This window comes from Myotis lucifugus, unplaced genomic scaffold, assembly GCF_000147115.1.
Source record: "Myotis lucifugus unplaced genomic scaffold, Myoluc2.0 scaffold_25, whole genome shotgun sequence".
NCBI lineage: Eukaryota > Metazoa > Chordata > Mammalia > Chiroptera > Vespertilionidae > Myotis > Myotis lucifugus.
In genome coordinates this window covers 3,822,050-3,836,293 of record NW_005871073.1, presented here as the reverse complement: position 1 = coordinate 3,836,293, position 14,244 = coordinate 3,822,050, and the positions used below count along the sequence as shown (strand labels likewise).

The window sequence follows — 14,244 nt, the reverse complement described above, 5'->3', positions numbered from 1 at the left end:
ATTAAAAAATCCACTCTTCCCATTGCAACATGCATGCATTAACTGGTGAGCATTCTGCTACGCTAAACACGCCAGTTGGAGAAAGATAAATCTCAGATGATCTCACTCATATGTGGAATATGACGAACAACATACCCCTCCCGACCTAAAATATCTTCCGAGACATAGAAGCATCAAACAGACCATCCAACCTCAGGGGGAGGTGGGGTGTGTGGGGGGGTTTGGGGGGAGGGTGTGTGAGAGATCAACCAAAGGACTTTCATGCATGCATATAAGCATAACCCATAGACACAGTCAGTAGGGGGGGTGAGGGCATGTTCTTGGGGGGTGGGTGGGAACGAGCGGGGAGAGGTCAATGGGGGGAAAAGGATTCATATGTAATACTTTAAAAAATAAAGAATTAAAAAATTAAAAAAACAAACAAAAGGAAGTAGATCGTGTATGCTTAGAGATAAGTGTGAGAAGGACTTCAAAAAAAGAAGCAATTTTGTGTCTATTAAGGTCTAAATTTTGCTTAAAGAAAGGGTGGGTGGGACTGGGAACACTTCAAATTAAGGAGAAAGGCTGGAAAAAAGCTTGGTCTGCTGCCCTGCACTAGACCAAATGCTAATTTATAACTGTATGTGAGTTTGCGCTTTGAAGCAATCGGGAATTAATTTTCAAACTGCCTTAGAAGTTTTTATGGGCATTTTTCAACAAACAAAACTAAAATGCCTAATTTCATTTTCTTGAAAACTTTTATGGCAAAGATGCCTTTTCTTTTTAGAGTTAAAAGGGAGCTTATTAGTGAAGCAGTGGAACAGAAAGAAGGCTACTCCACAGACAGAGCAGCCACAAAAATGCTTTACGTGGCCTAAAATTACTCTTTGGAAAGATATAGAGCAGAGAAGTTAGGGAGTCATATCTTTGTTATACCACCTAGATAGCTTTATCATTGAGGATCTCAGAGCCTGACCACCCCCTACCCATGCTATCTATCAGCATAGTGGTAGGGTGGTGCAGACATCCAAGAATGAGCATTTACAAATGAGGAAAGCAAAGCCCAGAGTCATATACCTAGTGTCTTGAAAACTGCCTGATTTGTAGCAAGTTCTTGATAATTTAATTGAATAAATGAATAAGCGAACAAATAAAAAATACTCATCAAAATATGTAGTTTTAAAGAATAGGGGAAGAGATTTTTCTCATGTATTGTCAAAAAAGAAAGAAACCCCAAATCAAATTTTAGTTACCGTTCTAGATACTATAGATACTATACAATAGATATAGTCTACAGACACTACAAATGTAGATGTAATAAAAATTACAGATTTAAATATTTATTTTACCATTCTCCAAAATTTACAAAATTTTAAGGAAACATGTGGTTATATAAGTCCTCTATTTTCCAAGCTGTGTGCAGTGTTTTTCTAAATATACTTTCATCACTTTAGTTTTTAAAAATAGCTTTACTGAGTTATAACCAATACACAATAAACTGCACATATTTAAAGTGTACACGTTTGACACCTGTATATACCTGGAAAACCATAATAAAAATAAAAAGAGCGAACATATTTATCACCTCCAAAAGTTTCCTTGTGCCTCTTAGAAATCTCTTCCCTGCCCCCGACCAGGTAATCGTTGATTTGCTTTCTGTAACTATGGATTATTTTGCACTTTCAGAATTTCACATAAAAGGATTTTTACAGTATGCAACCTTTTTGTCTGGATCATTTCACTCAGCACAATTACTTTGAGATTCATCAATGTTGTATCCATAGTTCATTCCTTTTCATTGCTGAGTAGTACTTCATTATGGATATACTGCTAATCCCATCCTGGGTACCTTTCAGCTCAGACATTGTAGTTTTCATCTCTAGATGTTTGATCTGAATCTTTTTTTAAAAAAATCTTTGTCCCTATTTGAGATCTGAATATTTGAAATACAATTATAGTACCTTTTAGTGTCCTTCTCTGCTAATTCTAACATCTGCTGTCAGCTCTGAGTCACTTTTGATGAATATTTTTTCATTATTATGAGCCATATGTTGCTGTTTTTTGCATGCCTGGTAATTTTTTATTGGGTGCCAGGCATTGTCATTCTGACCATGTTGGGCACTAGGTATTTTTGTATTCCTATAAATATTGTTAAGCTTTGTTCTGGAATGTAGTTTAGTTACTCAGAAACAACTCGATCCTCTTGTTTTTAAGATTTGTTGGGCTGGACCAGAGCAATGTTTAGTTTAGGGCCAATTATTTCCCAGTGTAGAGGCAAGGCTATTCTAATTCCTCTACCCAGTGCCTGGCGAGTGAAGAGGTTTTCTGGTCTGACTGGGAGAAATAGGCACTATTCCATGCCTGGCCTAAGCACCAGCTACTGTTCCTACTCATCTTTTTGGGTGGTTTTCCCTCAGCTTTAAGTAGTTCTCTCACATGCCTGTGCTGATTAGTACTCTGCTGAATAACGGGGCGAGGGACCCACTATACATCTCCAGGGTTCTCTGTCTGCACGTCTCTCGCACTGCTGAAACTCTTTGTCTGACCTCCAGACACCTTGGTTTCTGAGACCCTCAGCTCCATCTGCTCACTGCGTTTGTTTCCTTTCTCTCAGGGAATTGTTGCATTGCTTGATGTCCAGTATCTTGCAAATTACACACACACACACACACACACACACACACACACACACACGTATATACTTGTTTGTTTCATCTGGAAGGGAAAATCCAGTCTCTCATTCCATTTTTGCCAGGAGTCTCAACCCTTTAACTTTTCATCATAATAATTATCTTGAAGATATTTAAGAAGATTTAAGTGATTTATTCCATTACATTTTTCTGCTGAAGTGTTTCATTATTTTCAGTGAGGGAAACTCTAATTAGAGTTATTTTCTTACCTCCCCTCACATCTGTATGGGGCTTCAAAGCGCTTAGGCTACATCACATCAGCCTATGGGAAAGGTGACACAGGTAGATTTCTTTCCATTTTACAGGTGAGGAAGTATCTATTCAGAGATATTATGGCTTTCTCAAGTTACACAGCTAATAAGCAGGAGAACGAGGACATGGCCTGAGGGTAACTGATACTTTCCATCCGAACAGGCTACACATACCGTCACGGTAAGACAAATACAGCCTTTCTGATCAAGAAAGCATTAACACGACCCTTTTGTCTAAAAGCAAGGGGAGAAAAGCAGGTGGTGGTCAGGGCAGGCACAAGGAGACCACAAAGGGGCAGTTAGTGTCATCTTCATGCACTGCTTCCCATAACCATATACCATGGTGGTTTATTTTTCTTTCAAAATGTCTGTTAGCTATCATCACTAAGGGATAACATCTACTAAGAAGAGTTTTCTTTATCTGTTTTTCTTGGACTTTTGAGGGATGGGTGGGGACATTGCCATCCTATATAATAAAAGTCCAGTGCCCGAAAGGTAGAACGGCCAGAACGACTGCTTGACCAATCGTTATGATGTGCACTGACCACCGGAGCTGCCCCCTGGTGGTCAGTGTGCTCTCACAGTGGGAGCAGCCACTAGCAGGCCCAAGGTGAGGCCGAGTCTCTGCACCTATCAAATACCTGAGACAATCCAGATTCTGGTCTGATCCTACCAGCTGATGCAGGCCCTCAAAGGTGTGTTCTAGAAAGAGTACGGGGAGCTGGCATAGGATGGCAAGAGGGGATGTGACTGTGGACCCCCTGTGGAGGCTGTCCTGATGGCAGAGGATCCTGGAGCATGGCTGCCCTGAACATCCCGGATGGTGTCACTGACCTGGCATCCCACCTCAAGGACATTCACCAAGTGGCTTTGGGGTGCAAAGGTCTCAGCCAGGTTCCTCCAGGACACAGAACACGTCTTTACCCAAGACATTACCCCAAAATATCAGCTCAGACTAATTTCCTCATTCAGCAGCTGCTCAGAGAGCAGATCCACAGCTGACCGGGATGAGTGTTGCTCCCACAGTGGGCCGATCCCCGCAGGCCATGCCCCACCAGTGCACATTTCTGTGCTCCGGGCCTCTAGTTTTATAAATAAAAGAACATATGCTTATGTTTTAGCTAGGGATCCCTAGAAAACAGAGCCTATGCCAGAACGTACAGGTGTTAGCCTTTATTGGGGTGGTGTGTGCAAGTGAGGCAGAGAAGGAAAGAAAGCAAACGGAAGGTGGTACCTTACTGAGCTGGGTCTCAGCTTCACGAGAAGACAAAGCTGGTCGCTGGGTCTCCATTAAGACTAAGTGGATCTGCTACCCCTCAGACAGTCTGATGGGGGAGAAAGGAGGGGCATTTATATGCTGGCTCATTTCGATTTTCTGTCTTTCACTGGTCCAACTTTTCCCTAACAAGGAGTTAAGTCTTCCCACCACTTCTTGGGTGTATTGCCTAGTCCCTGTGGCACCACTGGGAAGGCAGACCCCGTGCCCTTGGGATCGGCACAGCATCTAGTCTGGAAGTGCTGAAAGGAGCCAAAGCCACTGCAGCCCTGTCTGTGCAGGCTCCCACCATGGTGGGATGATGAAGCCCAGCCCTCAACCCTGACACTTCGGGGCAACCCCTAACTGGCTGGGGCAGTTAGCAGGGGTGGAGGTGCCCTGGCTGGCAGGGCAGTGGTGGGCAGGGCTCTCCATTCAACAAGCAACTATTGCCCAGCCATATGGGGCCAAGTCAGTCAGGGGAGGCTTGCAAATTGAGCTCAGAGAGCTCACAACCCTCTTAGAGCTTGATTTGAATTTTTGTTTCCTCCGTAGCAGCTGTCTGATCTTGAACTATGTATTCTCCTTGTTCTTAGCACCTATACAATGGGTTTGCTGTGAGGCCTAAGAAGATGGGATATTTAACACACCAGTGCAGAGCTTGACATGTAGTCCTTCTTTATAGTTTCTCCTTGCATCCCTAGGGCTGAGGGAGCATATCCTAATAGGGATCTGTAATTTGGACACACACAGACACACACACCACACTTTTTTTTTTAAACCTTGGGGGTTCTGGAATGAGTAATACAAAAGACTACCTAGGAGTTGTTCTATCCTCCAACTGATTTGAACAAAGATATGCTTAGTTCTAACACAAATTAAAGTATTCAGTTGTTCAATCCCAAAAGCAAATGCAAAAGATGAAACACCATTCATAAAAGCATATTTGCTAGGTAGATTCTTCAACTGGTCACTCCTAAGTTTTTGGATGAGGAACATGAGCCCTGAGGAAGGAAGGCAACTCCACTCTGGGATCACACAGATGCAGCTGAAGCCCCTTCACTCCCGCATCAGGACAGAATTTCACCCAGACTTCCGTATTTTCTGTAACATCCCACTTCTACAACCCCAGGACTAGCATGGGACTCTTCTCTCCGGTCTCTTGGCAAAACAGTGTGGCATATAGTTCTTGGAGAGACTTCTGATTGAGTACTATCAGAACAACTGCCACGTAACTGGCCAAGATTTTTACAAAATGGTAACATTCAGTGTTGGAGAGGTTGTGTACATGGTGAGTGAAGGACTGGCTTTTAAATCATCAAATATCTTGCTTATATTTGTTTTTGCACAAACCACACATCAACGGTTCTCAGCCAGAAGTAAGTTTGTCCACGCTGTCTCCTGCCCCAACATTTAGCAATGTGGGAGACATTTTTGGTTGTCACACTGGCGGGGTGGGGGTTGGGGGGTTGAGGAGCAGGGTGGGGGTGGAGGAACTCCGGTTAAGGGTGCTACTAAATATCCTACAGTGCACAAGACAGCCCCTCACAACAGGAGTTACCCAGTCTAAAATGTCAGTGGTGCCCAAGTTGAGAAACCCTCACCTACACTCAGGCATTCTCAGCTTTTGGGTTTCTAAACAGTGTTTTGAAACTCAAGGAGTGATGCTTTCTCTTTACTTTTATTTTTTTAAAGGTATCGAGCTGCAAAAACATATGCTGTTAACTTCAAAATACATAGGATAGCAGGAGGGATCATTCTGCGGGGGTAGCCCAGGTGAGGGGTGATGAAGGTTCTGGGAATACAAGTTTATCTTCATCTCCTGGGTCAGAAACAAGCTCCAGGGGGCAGATGTAACTGCGTGCCACTAGCCCAGATGGGGTCTGAGGTTGCTCCCAGCTCCGAAATTCTGCATTGAACAGGTACTTTATCTTTTCAGTGATGGTTATATAATCCCTGGCAATCTTATCACAACCCTTTTTTCTTCTGAGATAAAGAACTCACAGAGGACAAGGTCTGCATAGTCTGTTTTATGTCATTTAATGTAAGAGGGCTGGGGAAGTCAATTGAAAATTTCAAAATGAAATGCTTACCAAATTCCCTACTTCACTCACATGTATAATTTGAATAACAAATGTTGTAACAGCTTTCAAAGTCATACAAAACTCACCTAGATTAGGAAAGGAAATTATAGTAGAAGGGGTAGGATCCATCCAAGGAGCAGCAACCATGACGGTTTGCATTTCTAACGGCAGAAATGAGCCTTTGTTTTCTTTTGGCTTTTAGGATGCAATCACTGCCTAAGTCTCCTTCACAGACAGAGGGCTCCCTGCACCCTCCCCTCTGCAGCTGGGAATGGTAGGTCTATAGAACATCCTAAATGGACTTGAAAGTGGGGATTAGCTCAATCCCTCCTTCCAGATTTCACCTTTTCATAACTTAGGGCTGTCTCCTATTTTTCCCCCCATCTCATCATTTCAGCAGGAAATAAATCTGTTATTAGTATTCGCCTCAGTTTTATATATCCTATCGGTATCATTCTGTGAGCATTAAGCAGCTTCTTGCATTTTTTACTTCTCCCTGGTTTCCAGCAAAGGGTTTCAATTAAGCCAGCTCCCCACCAACGGCTCTCATCATTTGCTACCGCAGATCCCTCAACATGCAAATAACTCACCCTTCAAATGTTCTTTTATATAGGTTTTAAGACTTCCCTTTAACTGATTGATTGTTTGGCATTCTCTTTCCAGTGACTTTATTTTTCTCCAAATCAAGTGGAGATTGCACTAAAATAGTAATAGTTTAAAAATGTATGGTAACTGGAGTGAAATCTGTAGTTATCAGCAATGGAGTAATGACAGTTTACATTATTCTGCAGAACCATTTTCTAAAGCTTCATAATTAATCACCAAATGGGAAAGAGAAACATTTAGGCAGATTTGGTGGGGGTGGGTAGGGACACTCTTCTGTCTGAGAAAGCCAAGTCAACCCCGTGTTTCGATGAGCAGAATTCTTATGGAATGGCCCTGCTGAACTGAGATGCGTAGAGCATATTTCCAAATGGGATGAAATAAAGGCAAAATGTGACAGAAGATCGATCTAAAAACAGACACAATTGGTATGCAAAGCGAAGAACAGAACACTAGAAAGTTCCACATATATGAGTAAAAGTTTCTTCTTTTCTCTGCTTCTTGTATGAAAGCTTTATTTCACTGGATATTCAGATTCTAGACAGCATCTAGAAGTTTTGTGGGGAAAAGTTAACACAATGAAGAGATTCCAGAGAAAATGGCTGCAATAGTATGAAGTGTTTTAAGAAAATATTTCCTGCCCTAGCTGGCTTGGCTGAGTGGATAGAGCATCAGCTGCAGACTGAAGGGTCTCAAGTTCGATTCTGATCAAGGGCACATGCCTGGGTTGCAGGCTCGATCCCCAGTGCGGGGCGTGCAGGAGGTGGCCGATTGATGTTTCTCTCTCTCTCTCTCTCTCTCTCTCTCTCTCTCTCTCTCCCTCCCTCCCTTCCTCCCCCTTTCCCTTCCTCTCTGAAATCAATAAAAAGTATATTTAATTTAAAAAAAGGAAAAAAAAATTTCCTCCTTAACTTGAAACCTTAACAATGTAAAAAGGGCTGACGTATCCTGCTATATGGACCTAGAAAAGAAGGCTAAATCCAGATGATTCCTCTTACTACACTAGCTCTGAAGACATTTTTCAGGATCCTCATCAACACTCAATAACAAAAAGGTGCTGAATAAAGTACAAGGAACTGTTACTATTTTTAAAGCATCTCTTATGTGCCAGACATTGTTAGAGGTTTTCTTTATACACTTTTATCACTCAGTCCCTGCAATATTATTAAAAAGGGCTGTCATCATCCCCAGATTCAAACACTGAGCCGCAGAGATTAAATAACTTGTCCAAGGCTATGTAGGTGGTTGACCCAGGACGGAATTCACATCTGTCTACATCAAACTGTGAGCCTCAGCACCCAACCAGGCTGTCAGGATCCGCTCCCAGCTCCATGGGGCAGCCTTAGTTCTATTTAAACAAATCAGGACTTTTATGAGCACTCTAAGAGCAAACCTCTAAGAATCCTCAGAAGGCAAGCCAAACCAGGTCAAGATGCAATATACTCACATACTCTTGATCTTACTCTCCATTTGGGGGCCATAGTAGGTGATTTTATTTCTCTGCAAGATGTGTATCACGGTAGGTGGCTGTGCTGTTGGCAAAAGAGCCACCCTGCAGGCTGGAGCATCAAAAGGATCAAGGACCGAGAGAGGCAGATGATTTCCCAACTCCAAATAGAGATCTCTTTGCGGAGTCTTTAGATTAAAGCTTTCAATTTCACAAGGAAGCTGGCTACTACCCCCAATCCTCTTTATCTGCTACTGATTCTAGCTGTCCCTCCACAGTAACCTTCTAAAACTTGCCTCTGTAGACAGCGCTGCCTTTTCATTTGTTGAGAGGGCTAAGGTCATCTTGTGTGGATTCTGCTTTTTCCCTCTATCACCACTCAACCCTCCCTCGGCAATCAAAGGAAGAACAGGCCTACCCTCATTCTAAGAGCCTTTCTGACATTGGAGAATAGAGGCGGGTCCATCCCTGGTTGGCACTTCCTGCAGCAGCTGCTGTGGTTCTGTGCAGGGCTCCGTCCAGCAGCACAAGGCATGGCCTGGCTCACTGCTTCTTCCACAGTCCAGTCAGGGCTTCTGCTCTGCCTCTGCCTCAGAGGCAGCATTCCAGACTCCTTTCCCTGAGCTCCTTGCTCTGCTTGTCTCCTTAAGGGACGGTGGACCCAAAGCCAGCACCCACAATAAGAAGAAAGAGGCTGGCCCTAACCGGTTTGGCTCAGTGGATAGAGCATTGGCCAGGGGGCTGAAGGGTCCCAGGTTCAATTCCGGTCAAGGGCATGTACCTTGGTTATGAGCTCAATCCCCAGTAAGGGGCGTGCAGGAGGCAGCTGATTGATGTTTTTCTCTCATTGATGTTTCTAACTCTCTATCCCTCTCCCTTCCTTTCTGTAAAATCAATAAAAAATATTATAAAAAAAAGAAAGAGGCTAAATCTTAGGTCACGGTATAAGGTTGCTGATGAGAGAAAAGGTATATAATTAGAGTTGGTGGTGAGAACTGGGATCTGGAACAGTTCTTGAGCTGAAGGGGTAGGCAGCTGCAGTAGCTGATTATCTAAAATTTGGGGGCTCAGGAAGAGACTTAGGCAGATACCCTCATTCTGACCATGTCCACATCATAAATGAATATCAAGTGCCCAATATTTTGCTTATTGAATTGTGGACACTGTGATAGAAACATTACAAATTAAGTTGCTGCATGTGGAATCTAAAAATAAAGCCAAACTCATAGAAACAGAGTAGAATGTGGTTTCCAGGTACCAGGAGTGGAGGTGGAAAGGAGAAGTGGGGGGAGGGGGAGATGTTGGTCAGAAGACACAAGCTTCCAGTTATAAGATGAATAAGATTTGGGGATCTAGCATACAGCATGTTCACTCTAGTTAACAATATTATATTATATCCTCGAAAGTTGCTGAGACAGACCTTAAATATTGTCACCACACACATGTACACACATACACACACACACTCAATAAATAATGTAAGGGGATGAAGGTGTTAACTAACCTCATTAAGGTAGTCATCTCACAATAAATACATGCATCAAATCATGTTGTACACCTTAAACTCATGCAATGTTGTATGTCAATCATATCTCAATAAAGCTGGGGAAAAGCGAAATAAAATGAATTTGCTGAATAAGTTAGTAGATGCCAAAAAAGATTTGTTATTTCATTGAGATGGTATTACTACGTGATGCACTGCTTCTCACTCAAAAGTTAACTAAAAACAGATCTTTAGCCCAGCAAATAGATTGATATAATGGATTTGTCAAATAAGTAAAGTTTTATCATATGTCTTAGAATCAATATAGATGCTATACAATCACTTATATCACCTCTATGATGCAATTCAATTCAATAAAGATTTATTGAGCACCCACTTTTTGCCAGGTATGTGCTGAGCATTGAAAATACATAGAGGGAAGATTAAATTATATTAGCTTTTCCGAACTTATTAAGGCATCGATGAGGACTAAAACACTTTGAAGAGACTTGATAAAGAAAGGCTAAAGGAGAAGAAATCACAAGATATATTCACTGTAGACAAGCATCATATTGTGCAGTTCCTATTTTTTCTCCACTGCACCGAGCAGGGTACCGAGCCCAGCAGTTAGACAACAAATACTCAGCAAACGGAATTAACCAGAAAATTCAATTAATTAAAATACCCTTTTTTCCTTCTTATTTTCTCTTCTTATTTCCTCACAGCATCCCAGCAATTTGTGGTTGTATAAAACTACAAAGTAGTTGGATGAAGATTTAAACCTTTGCCAAGAAAGCTTCCAAACTAAAGTAATTAGTTAACAGTCTCAGAAGTCACATTTCAGCCTCGTGTGACATTTGCTACCTTTCCTGATTCCAGGCCCCATCTCTCCAGGGTTCAAGTGTCTCCTGCTGTGGAGCCTGAGGTGGTGCCTGGAAGCCTGAGAAAAACCGCTGTGCTGCCTCTGAGGCGGATGTGTGACCAGGGGCTAATTCAGGCCCTGGGAAGATCAGGCTCATTCTCTTTTTTAAAATTTTATTTTTTTTCCAGTGGAGAACAAAGTCCATGAAAATCTGTGAGGAGCCTCAGGGCAAAAAGCTGAGCCTGAGAAAAACAAAATTAATGCCAAGTTCAAATGCAACCTTCAGGTTTATAGAATGAATGAATCCACTTTGATCACACAGATGCAAAGGCAATGTGTCAGCTTTTATAAAATGACAGTGACATTGTGGGAAATCTAAAAATTATCACATCCCATGGGACCCCTTTCTTTCCAAACAAAGCTTGGATCTTATCCTAAAGCAGAGAATTCACCCTTGCCCAGCAGCCTAGGGGACCAGTGCTACACTCGAACTTTTCAGGATGTCTAGGTCTTTTCTCCTTTCTCTAACTGCAACCCTTCATTGCAGGAGCAGTCAGGGGAGGGGCACACCCTCATATTCACCGCCCCCTGATAGTGGACGAAGGGAATATTATGAGGGAACTCCAGATTTAAAGATCACTTGTGGGTATTCTTAGGTCCTGTCTTTTAAAAGCCGTGAGTTACAATCAGTTTCTCTATCTCCTGGTGAATTCTTGAGTTTGTAAGCTCGGTAGAAGGTTCTCATGGTTGGTTTTTATTTACTCAACAAACATTTATTGAGTACTTAACATCTGTTGTGGGTGCAGTGAGCAAAGATGTTTTACTACAGTATCCTATAATCCAATAGCAAGGACTGTGTTGTTTTCTCTTATGACTGTCCTCTCCCTGTCCAAGTAGGAACTTTCATGATAGGTAAGTGAGAAAATGAGACTGTTGAGTGTTTGGGAACTTATTAATTCCTTCATTACAAAATACTTATTGTGTAACTACTATATGGCATGCACTGTAGGTTCAGTGCTCAATAACTAGGACTCCCGCCCTTAAAGGGTTCACAGTCCAGTGAGGGGGACATTAACTTAGCCCTAGCATTAATATAGACAAAGGGCTAGGACAGAGCTATATAGGAAAATGCAGTGGGGGTCAGAGGAGAAAGGAGGATTCACTGGTCTCTTCTCAGAGAGGGAAGGGGGTTAAGAGGGAAGTGTAGCGTGGGTGGGATTGAGGATTAAAGAAAATGTTATAAGAGACAGGGCATTTTGAGCCTGAAATATTCAGGATTCATAAATGTCCTTGTCTTGGTTATAGGCTGCCCCACCAGATCAAGTCAAGATATTCTTCTTTATCTGATAGTAATTTATGAATCAGAAAACACTCAGCCAGATCTACACTGTTTTTTATCCGGTTGGAGGATTAGGCTTCTCAATGTCAACAACGAAGCAATTTTTGCTTTGACCACATGTGATGCTCAAGGGAAGTGATAAGGTGTAGAGTGAGACCCTCCAGCTAGACCACCTGGATTCAAGTCCGAGTCCTACCATTACTGGTTGTGTGCCTTTGGGGGTGTTACTGATTCCCTAAGTCTCTTTCCTCATCCATAAAAAGGCCATAACCAGAGAGCCTATGTCATGAGGTTGTGGGTTGCTAAAAGGGTTAAGAGAATCCATGATTACTGTAGAATTGGCACATAGTAAATCTCAAAAAAGCATTATGTATTATTCTATTGGGGGAACAGCAAATAGTTGTCTATGTAGAATCTCATTTTCTGGAAGCATTTAAAAATGAGCTAAATTCCCTTAAGTCCAAAATGATTTACATCTCTTTCTGACAACTTCGTAGGTCTCATTATTGCTTTTGCTTTTTGAAAATCCCCCTGGTTTATATTTATTTTACAAACACTATCATAACATTGATAAAGAAAATAAAAGCCACGATAGCAACAAATCCCCCCAATCTGAGCCTCATTTTTCCTTTTCCACAATCTCTTCTGAACCAAGCACAGTCATGCATTTTTATCTCAGAAGTTCTGCCTCAAAAGGTATTACAAAAATCATGCCCTAAAACTAAGCTAGATTTGTGTTTACCCTGAGAGCTGGTAATAACTGTATCATAAATGCTTTCTTGAATTTTAAAATATTTTAAAAGAAATCCCACCACTATTTCTTGGTTGGGAAGGCAAAATGGGAGGCTGTGGTAAAGTAATGAATTTGGAATGAGAGACTATAGCAATGATGTTAGTAGTAAGAACACCATAACAGGTTTCCACAGAATATAAAAAAGTCTTTTGGCCACTAGAAGGCCATTTCTTTTTGGCATGAAATCATGACCTACTTAGCCGTCTGGTCAGGAGAGTCAGAACCATTCTTGTGAATGTGCAGACTCTGGTTCTGCATTTGACTGGCCACGATTGACACGGCTGGACAACAGCTGAGCACCCGTTGGCCATAATCCTCTGAGCACACATTGAAGATAAATCAATATAGGTTCTCTTTTTAAAATTCAGATATGTAATTTGTAAAGATTTGCAAGTAGCCAGATACTTACCACAGTTGAAGATAATATTAGTATCATTTCAAATATGTTATTTTAACTTTTTCTTTAATATATCAAGCACAATACAGAGGAATTTGGCTTAAACTTTAAGATGATTGTCTCCTATATGGCATAGAACAATCCAGTAATTACCATGAAGAAGAATGGAACAAGTCATTAGAAAGGCCCCAACTATGTCTGAGGCTTTCCCCATAATTTCATGGGATTTTGAGCCATGGAGAAATGCTGAAAAAATCACAAACGTCCATTTTAATCTTATACTTTCCAATAATATTCATAGCGTATTTTTAACTACAGCCATATCTAATCATAAACAACCAATTTAGAATATATAATTATATATCTACTAGAGGCCCGGTGCACAAAAATTTGTGCACTGGGGGGGGGGGTCCCCCAGCCCGGCCTGTGCCCTCTCGAAGTCTGGGACCCCTCCGGAGATAACGACCTGCTGGCTTAGGCCTGCTCCCGGGTGGCAGAGGGCAGGCCCAATCCCTAAGTGCAGCCCCTGGTCAGGCTCAGAGCAGGGCTGATTGGGGAGTTGGGGCGCCGCCCTGTCATGCACAGAGCAGGGCGGATCGGGAGGTTGCGATGCCACCCTCAGTCACGCTCAGGGTAGGGCCGACTGGGGGGTTGGGGCACCACCCCCTGTCACACTCAAGGCAGGGCCGATGGGGAGGTTGCGGCGCCACCCCCTGTCACTCACAGAGCAGGGTCGATCAGGGGGTTGGGGAGCTCCCCCCTGTCACGCACAGAGCAGGGCCGATCAGGGGGTTGAGGAGCTCCCCCCTGTCACTCACAGAGTAGGGCGGATCAGGGAGTTGGGGCGTTGCACCCTGTCACACTCAGGGCAGGGCCAATGGGGAGGTTATGGCTCTACCCTGTCACACACAGAGCAAGGCCCGTGGAGGGGGGTTGGGGCGCCACCCTCTATCACCCACAGAGCAGGGCCGATCAGGGGGTTGGGGCGCCACCACTGTCACACTCGGGGCAGGGCCGATGAAGAGGTTATGGCTCTACCCTGTCACACACAGAGCAGGCCC

At 42.8% G+C, this 14,244-nt stretch overlaps 1 protein-coding gene across 1 annotated transcript in view; it reads right to left on the bottom strand.

Moving 5' to 3' along the window:
* AK5 (adenylate kinase 5) overlaps nt 1-14,244 on the bottom strand; it is a 188,041-nt gene that overhangs the window by 83,250 nt on the left and 90,547 nt on the right. The window lies entirely within an intron of this gene.